At 40.6% G+C, this 8,822-nt stretch overlaps 2 pseudogenes; one reads left to right on the forward strand and one right to left on the reverse strand.

The window, feature by feature from the left end:
- Positions 1 to 318: 318 nt before the first annotated feature.
- LOC122919123 lies at positions 319 to 1,441 on the reverse strand (annotated as a pseudogene).
- A 2,124-nt stretch (positions 1,442 to 3,565) lies between these two features.
- Positions 3,566 to 4,331, forward strand: LOC122890318 (annotated as a pseudogene).
- Positions 4,332 to 8,822: the final 4,491 nt, after the last annotated feature.

Consider the following 8,822-nt stretch of genomic DNA (forward strand, 5'->3'; position numbering starts at 1 on the left):
GCTTCTGTGCCCAAGCAGGTTGCAAATAAATTTCGAATGGAACCTGGCATCACCCTGAAGGAATTCTAACTTCACACTGTTGGGGTAGTATACCAAGATGGCTTCAGAGTAGACTAACTTTACACAGCACATTAAAAAAAAAAAGACACATTTATTCAGCGTCATGATCAGACTATTACATTTAGCAATCAACAGCATGGGTGCAAAAAAAAAAAATCTACATTAAAACCCTTTGTTGGAATGCTTTACACTTTCCACAGAACAGAAACTAAAATAACCTGTTATACAATTAGTCACAAATACAGTCCTCGAGTTTTTTTGCCCATACACATGAGTATTGTCTAAAACATGTCTTCTTTGTAGCAGCTGGGCCCTGCCACCACTGTGCTTGGCTGAGTTCACAAATCTGTTGTAACCTGTAGCTTCGCTGTCACTTCCCTGGCTCTCCTCTCCTGCTAAGTTTTGTTTCCTGGCAGTAATTAAAACCTTCTGCCACTGCCATAGCTGCTGCTGCTGCTGGAACCACCATAGCCACCTTGGTTTCGTGGTTTGGCGAAGTATTGGCCTCCACCACCATAAGAGCCAGAGTTTCTGCCTCCAAAATTGCCTCCTTTCATGGGTCCAAAATTTGAGGATTGATTGTTGTAATTGCCTAAATCATTATAGCTTCCACCACCTCCAAAGGTGCTTCCATCATTACCAAATCCGTTCTAGCCATCCCCACTGCCACCATATCCACCACCACCTCGACTGCCACCAAAGCCACCTCGACCACTGAAGTTTCCTCCGCGACCAAAGTTGTCATTCCCACCAAAACCACCTCCACGACTACCACCAAAGCTTCCAGAACCACTTCAACCTCTTCGGCTGGATGAAGCACTAGCCATCTCTTGCTTAGAGAGCGCTTTCCTTACTTCACAGTTGTGGCCATTCACAGTATGGTATTTTTGAATGACAATCTTGTCTACAGAATCATGGTCATCAAATGTTACAAAAGCAAAACCCCTCTTTTTGCCACTGCCTCGGTCAGTCATGATCTCAATCACTTCGATTTTCCCATACTATTCGAAATAATCTCTTAGATGATGTTCTTCAGTGTCTTCTTTAATGCCACCAACAAAAATCTTTTTCATAGTTAAGTGGGCACCAGGTCTTTGAGAATCTTCTCTTGAGACAGCCCTCTTTGGTTCCACAACTCTTCCATCCACCTTGTGTGGCCTTGCATTCATGGCTGCATCCACCTCCTCCACAGTGGCATATGTGACAAACCCAAAGCCTCTGGACGCTTGGTGTTCGGATCTCTCATTACCACACAGTTCGTAAGTGTTCCCCATTGCTCAAAATGGCTCCTCTGACTCTCATCGGTTGTTTCAAAGCTCAGACCTCCGATGAAGAGCTTCCGCAGCTGTTCAGGCTCTTTGGGAGACTCTGACTTAGACATGATGGCGGTGGGAGGGGAGACTTTAACCATGCTTACTCGGCGGCGTCCACGGGCAGAAAGCAAGCATCTTATTTTCTAATGCATTAGATACCTAAATTGATTTTGGAAAAACGTTGTTGTTATTTGCACATTTATTATAATTTAACTGTTCCTTATTATATGCTCAAAAGTATTTTAGAAATTTCAGCTATTATAGAAAATTTATTTTATCTCTTTGATTCAAGGCAAGAAAAGGTGTATTTTATTTTTTGAAACATTACAGATAAAGAGCAGTAAAAGTAATATAAATACTATAATGAATCAGAAGAATGGAAGTAAGTATAGGATTAGGAAATCTACCTTATGTCCCTAACATTATGTAGACTGACTGCATCTGTACCATCTCAGAGTAAAGGGTTCCAACACTATGTTTAAAGACTTAAAAGGGAAAAGTTTGCCCTGTTTCTGCAATGTTTTCAGTTTAAATAAAACTGAAGGGATTATAGGAATCAGTTAGAGATTGCATGGCTAAAGTATAGGGTAGCCTCAGGTACCCTCTGTCTTAGTCCATTTGAGCTGCTATAATAGTGTCATACGCTGGGTGGCTTATAAACAACAGAAACTTATTTCTCACAGTTTTGGAGGCTGGGAAGTTCAAGATCACAGCACCAGTAGATTTGGTGTCTGGTGAGAGCTCCCTGTGTTCTAACATGGCAGAGAGGGGGCAGGGAGTTCTCTGGGGCCTCTTTTATAAGAGCACTAATCTCATTCATGAGGGGGCTCTGCTTCATGACCCAGTCACCTCCCAAAGGTTCCACTGCCAAATACTATTACAATGGGAGTTAGGTTTCAGCATATGAATTTTGAGGGGATTCAAACATTCAGTCTGTGGCATTCCTGTAAGGAAGAAGGACATGTGTGAATCTGCCTGTGTGAGTGTATGTGTGTTTGAGAATGTGTGTGTGTGTGTGTGTGTGTGTGTGTGATTAACTCAGACCAATGCTCCTGTCCAGGAACATGGATAATTGAGAGCTGACTATATTATGATTAATAGCAAAGGCTGAATCATCACAAGGACTTGGAAATCTCTGAAGTGAATAAAATTAAAACTGCCCATCTGGGTGAAGATGCATGAATATCTTTTATAGGCAGAATAGTTGGCTATCACTGTGGGCTTGATACCATTCTGTGCAATGAATGTGTAGTTTCCCATTCAGTGCATACAAGAACCCGAATGAAGTTGGTATCACCTGCTTATTGCAGATTAAGGGGGGGGGGGTTACTGAGGGAAAGAGAAGTTAAATCACTTTCCTGAGACACACTATTTGTTAAAAGTCAAGCCAGGGTTGGGCCAGGATGGGCTGGCATTATTAGAGATTTAAGATTCTGAAACATGGTTATTTTCAATCTCTCAGGAACTCTTTGATGAATTAAATCAAAGATCATTTGTGAAGCAATGGTGTGAAGAGCACCAGAAAGGTGTCATGATAGTTTGGTTAAGTGTCTTAGGATCCAACAATAACTCCTGAAGCTAGCTAGAGGGTTGCTTCACTGACTTTGAGCATTCATAGAATTAATGGCACATGAGGAAGACATCAGGCATGAGGAAGCTTATGGAGTTTATTTAAACAGAAGCGTGGAGCCAATTTCAGTGTCTTTATTGGTAGTGAGATATAATATGTTTTAATATTACATGAGCATGGTAGGAGAATAAGACTTCACTAAAACAGCTATTTATACTTTTGTTCTTAGTTTGGAAAATGTATTTTATAACATGCAAGATTTAGTTGACTTTGCTAACTTAGCTGTGAAGCTTTCAATATGATCGCTCTATCATTTATGTTGTATCTCACATAAGGAAGGTATTCTTCTAATTTTTAGTTTTGAAAAACATATTTCATCCATCATTTTAGATAGTCTGGCATTTTTTTCTCTTTTCTGTTCTTAAACCTTAAGCTTTTTGAGATTGGTCTTGCACAAAGGTAATTCATGACTTAAAATTATTGTCTGAATAATTAGCATCACAGTTGTGAAGTAATATCCAAACTGGAACTCTCCATTTACCCAGCCTTCCTGGTCTCCACAACTGTAACTGAGCCCTAAAACTCCATCCTCCCTACCCACACCCACACCACACTGTAGCTCTCTGGTTGTGCTTTCATGGTAGACTATGTGACCATCTATGACATCTATTATAGAAACCTTGATATCGACCACCCAATCTACACTAACCTGAATAGGATGATAGGTCAAATTATGTCTTCCATCACTGCTTCCCTAAGATTTGGTAGAGCCCTGAATGTTGATCTGACAGAATTCCTGACCAATGTCATACCTTATCCCTGTATCCACTTCCCTCTAGCCACATATGCCACTGTCATCTCTGCTGAGAAAGCCTACCATGAACAACGTTCCGTAGCAGAGATCACCAATGCATGCTTTGAGCCAGTCAACCAGATGGTGAAATGTGACCCTGGCCATGGTAAATACATGGCTTACTGCCTGTTGTACCATGGTTACGTGGTTCCTAAATATGTCAGTGCTGCCACTGCCACCATCAAGACCAAGCATACCATCCAGCTTATGGACTGGTACTCCACTGGCTTCAAGGTTGGCATGAAATGCCAGCCTCCCAGTGTGGTATGTGGTGGAGACCTGCCAAAGTACAGTGAGCTGTGTGCATGCTGACCACCGCCTGAGCCATTTTGGGGGCCTGGACTCACCTGGACCACAAGTTTGACCTGATGTATGTCAAGCATGACTTTGTTCACTGGTACATGCATGAGGGTATGGAGGAGAGTTTTTTTGAGGCCTCTCAGGAGATGGCTGCCTTTGAGAAGGCTTATGAGGAGGACGGTATGGATTCTGTTAGAGGAGAGAGGAGGAAGAAGGAGAGCAGTACGAAAGTTAACATGTCACAAAGATGCTGCTTTTACAGGGAAGCTTATTCTGTGTTAAACATTGAAAAGTTGTGTTCTGGGCGCCTGGGTGGCTCGGTGGGTTGAGCCGCTGCCTTTGGCTCAGGTCATGATCTCAGGGTCCTGGGATCGAGTCCCACATCGGGCTCTCTGCTCAACAGGGAGCCTGCTTCCTCCTCTCTCTCTCTCTCTCTGCCTGCCTCTCTGCCTACTTGTGATCTCTCTCTGTCAAATAAATAAATAAAATCTTTAAAAAAAAAAAAAAAGAAAAGTTGTGTTCTGACTGGCTAATTCGTATGTAGCAATATATATTGTATATATATTATTTATTGTATATATAATATATATTGTATATAGCAATATATATATTGCTACATACTCTCAAATACATTTACTGACCTATGCTTTAAATACAATGCTTTGTTATAGACCTAAGCTGTCCATTTCTCTGATGAGTTTGAACAAAGTACTCCCTGTCATAATAAGAAAAAAATAGATCCCCTACTTATAAGCTATATTGTTTTCTGACATCTAAAGCCATTTGAAAAAGTATGAACATCTCTTACAGACAGTGAAAAGGGTTTTCAATCAGTCCCCAACATATTTTGATTACTATTTACTCCATGTTTTAAGTATGATTTAATATTTCTAACTATTAACAATACTAATAGTGTATTAGCCAATAGTTTATTGGTTGTTTATATTTCTGTTGAAGGATTCTTACTTTCCTGATACTTCCTTCTATGTGGAGGAAGCTTCACTCATTTGTGTCTTTCCAGGGAAGATGATTTAATCTGCTTGGTGAGTTTGGAAGGAGAAAGTGAGCACATATAACTCAGCTCCTTCCTCTCCCCCCTCCTTAGGGGAGAACTGCCCACAGGGAGCAAAATTCTCCTCAGCTTTTCCATGATGTCAGGACAGGCTTGAGGTGATGTATTGTCTGTAATTGGACTTGTGAGTGTCTCATTGTAGGGTTTGGTATTTAGGAAGTCTGTCTGCTTGCAGATGTAATCTATGTCCATCGACCTAAGTTTATCAGTAAAACAGAATATTTTGGCTCTCCATCTCTGACTTTTTTGTATTATTTCTCAACTGGTTCAGAACTCAGGGTAGAAGAGAAGTCTCAGTTATCAGACCACCTCACAGACCCAAACCCAAACATCTCTGTATCAGTGGGCTAAGTCTTAGGACATAACAAGAAGTGCAGTTAGTGAGAACAAACTATTGTGTGAGGATGGAGGTTTCTTGCTTCGCAGGTGCCTTTAGCATTGGTGAGTCTGTAGCAACTGCCAAACAGGTCTCTAAAACTTGTGGCAGTTTTGCCCACCGTCAAGAGGCCACTTATACAGCTGATCATGTTTCTCTAGATGCAGGGGTGCTGGTACCAGGGTTTAAGCTGAGGCATGGGCCTTTGGCAGATATGTGGGGATCTTAGAGGCAGACAGACTGCTGAGGGTACAGGTTTTATTCTAAGCAGGCAAGGCAGAGGCAAGCATTTGATTACAGAAGAGTCTTCCCCCTCTGGCTTTTAGCTGCTAGGAAGCAATTTTTTCTTTTCTTTTCTTTCTTTTTTTTTCTTCTTTTTTTTTTTTGACAAAGATCACAAGTAGGCAGAGAGAGAGGGGGAAGCAGGCTCCCCGCTGAGCAGAGACCCCGATGCGGGGCTCGATTTCAGGACCCTGGGATCATGACTGAGCCAAGGCAGAGGCTTCAACCCACTGAGCCACCCAGGTGCCCCTGAGATTCTACCTTTAGCTAACATGCCAGATCTAGGTAGGCAGTGTGGATCAGCTGCCCTAATTCTTTTCTTGTGTTTTTCTTTTTTAAAAGATTTTATTTATTTATTTGGCAAAGAGAGACACAGTGAGAGAGAGAACACAAACAGGCAGAGTGGGAAAGGGAGAAGCAGGCTTCCCACTGAGTTGTGAGCCCAATGTGGGGCTTGATCCAAGGATCCTGGGATAATGTCCTGAGTCGAAGACAGACACTTAACCATCTGAGCCACCCAGGTGCCCCTTTTGTGTTGTTTTGATGGACTTCACAACAAAGAGAGGAAATGACTGATCCTGAATTCATGACATTTGTTCACAGCAAAGGAAGCCAGGCACAAATGAGTATATACTGTCTGATTCTATTGATAGGATGTTCAAAAGCTGGGCATAACTGATTTACGATGACAGACACCAGAATACCTGGTTTCTTTAGAGGGTTATTAACTGAATAAGAACTCGGAGGAGACTTCTGGGGTGTTGAAAATGTTCAATACTTTGATCTAAGTATTTGTTACTCAGTTACATACATAGATAAGAATTGATTAAAGCATGTACTTAAAAGTTGTGTACTGGGCGCCTGGGTGGCTCAGTGGGTTAAGCCGCTGCCTTCGGCTCAGGTCATGATCTCAGGGTCCTGGGATCGAGTCCCGCATCAGGCTCTCTGCTCGGCAGGGAGCCTGCTTCCCTCTCTCTCTCTCTCTGCCTGCCTCTCCATCTACTTGTGATTTCTCTCCGTCAAATAAATAAATAAAATCTTTAAAAAAAAAAAAAGTTGTGTACTTTATTATATTCAGTTTTTAAAATTGCATAGACGTATTTGATCTATCCATTGTATAGATGTGTATGGAGGACTTTTCAGTGAAAACTTAGCAGCGTGTTCATAGTGTAAAATATTTGCCTTTTTTTGATCCCTTAATTCCCATAGGATATACAGCCTGTTGGGGGAAAGATCTTGTCATTTTCTATAATGTCTTACCATTTCCGAGTTTATTTTTAAATTTTAACTTATTTATATTTGATGCATTCTTGGTACCTTCTAGCTGCTCTGGAGACTCAACTGGTGTAAGTGGTATAAGAGAATCATCAACTATAGGGTGCTCGCCCTACTGAGTGCTTACCCACCTGAGTGCTTACCACACAGTTAGGTCAATCCAAGCTTGGTGCTTTAGGTATCCCATCTACTAGTAGGATGAATCCTCTACCCCTGGGTTTATTTCTCTACCAAATATAAAATATATATGCTATATTGCAAATTTTTGCTCATAGATAACAATCTAAACCAGAGATTGGCAAACTTTTTCTTTATAGCATCAGACAGTCAATGTTTTATGCTTTGTAGACCATATGATCTTAACTCTCCATGAAAGCAGTCAAAGACAATACATAAATAAAGGGATGTGGCTGTGTTCCAATAAAACTTTATTTACAAAATCAGGTGGTGGGCTAGATTTGACCCATGGGCCAGAATTGGTGGACCAACACCCGGTCCTCCTGAAAAATTGCAATAGTATTGAAAAATTGACAGGGAAGAGATTATTCCATCTTTTTTTTGTTTTGTTTTTGCAAATAAGGAGACTGAGGCTTGGTGAATTGCACGAACTTCCTAGGTTATTCATGGAGTGATTCCAGCTCAGATGAAGAATTATATTCATGCCACTGACATTTTGTAGTCGTGTTTTAAGGCCCATAGAGTGAGGATGTCAGGTAGTGCTTAGCATTCACTTATTTATATTCAATAAATATTTTCTTATTTGAGCAATTTTGTGTAACTTCGATCTTGAAGCATCTTCCTAGTCAGACTTCTTCATGAGGTTATAGTCAGACAATAGGAAATTTGTGGATAAAGAGCAAATCAGAAATCAAAGCTTAGATTCTGGTCTTTTCTAAGCTAGCTGTGTAATTCTAAGCCAGCTGTGCAATTCTAAGCCACTTAACTGCTTGGGATGAAACTTCATGTAGGACTCATTCCTAGGTATCTAAATTTAAAAAGAGGCCTCCAAAGAAGGCAACATTCTAACATAATTTTAATAGAACCAAATGGTGCACAGATGAAGGAGACAATTTAGAAAAACATTTCAGATCAAACCATATCACTGTCTTTACCTTGTTAATTAAGATGTCCATGTGACTATAACCACATGGGATGGGATGTGAGTCCCTTTCACTCACATCCCATCCTTCTGAAGCCAATAACAGGCTAAAGAGTGTTTTCAGATCAAGAGATAAGATTAGTCCTTGTTATATACTCTCCTATCAAAGGATGCAAATACATATTTCCTTCCCCTTGGTAGTTCTGAGCTCTACCCAAGAATTACTAGGCACTCATTTTTTCTATACATATATGAAAGAATTGACAGGCAGTTGTTTGAATCATTTCTTTATTGCCCTTATTTAGATTTTATTAACTACGCCAGAATTCACAAAATATCTATGACACACTATGCTGACCCCAGGGGCTGCATGTGAATAGTTCGTTGTTACTACTTCCTTCTTGGGATGTCTCTGACCTTTCAGAGGATGTAAAATGTATAAGAGGTACTCAGGAAAAAGGAAGGAGAAAATGATGTTTTGTCGTGTAGATTACTGCTCCTTCCCTTGCTGCAAAAAATATATTAAGGGAAAAGTATTTGTTATTATATTGTCCTTCGTTTTAAAAGAAATGCAGCACCATCTTTCTTTCTTTTTTTTTTTGAAGGAGAAGAAGAAGCTTGG

The sequence above is a fragment of the Neovison vison genome, chromosome 11 (assembly GCF_020171115.1).
Source record: "Neovison vison isolate M4711 chromosome 11, ASM_NN_V1, whole genome shotgun sequence".
Classification (NCBI taxonomy): domain Eukaryota; kingdom Metazoa; phylum Chordata; class Mammalia; order Carnivora; family Mustelidae; genus Neogale; species Neogale vison.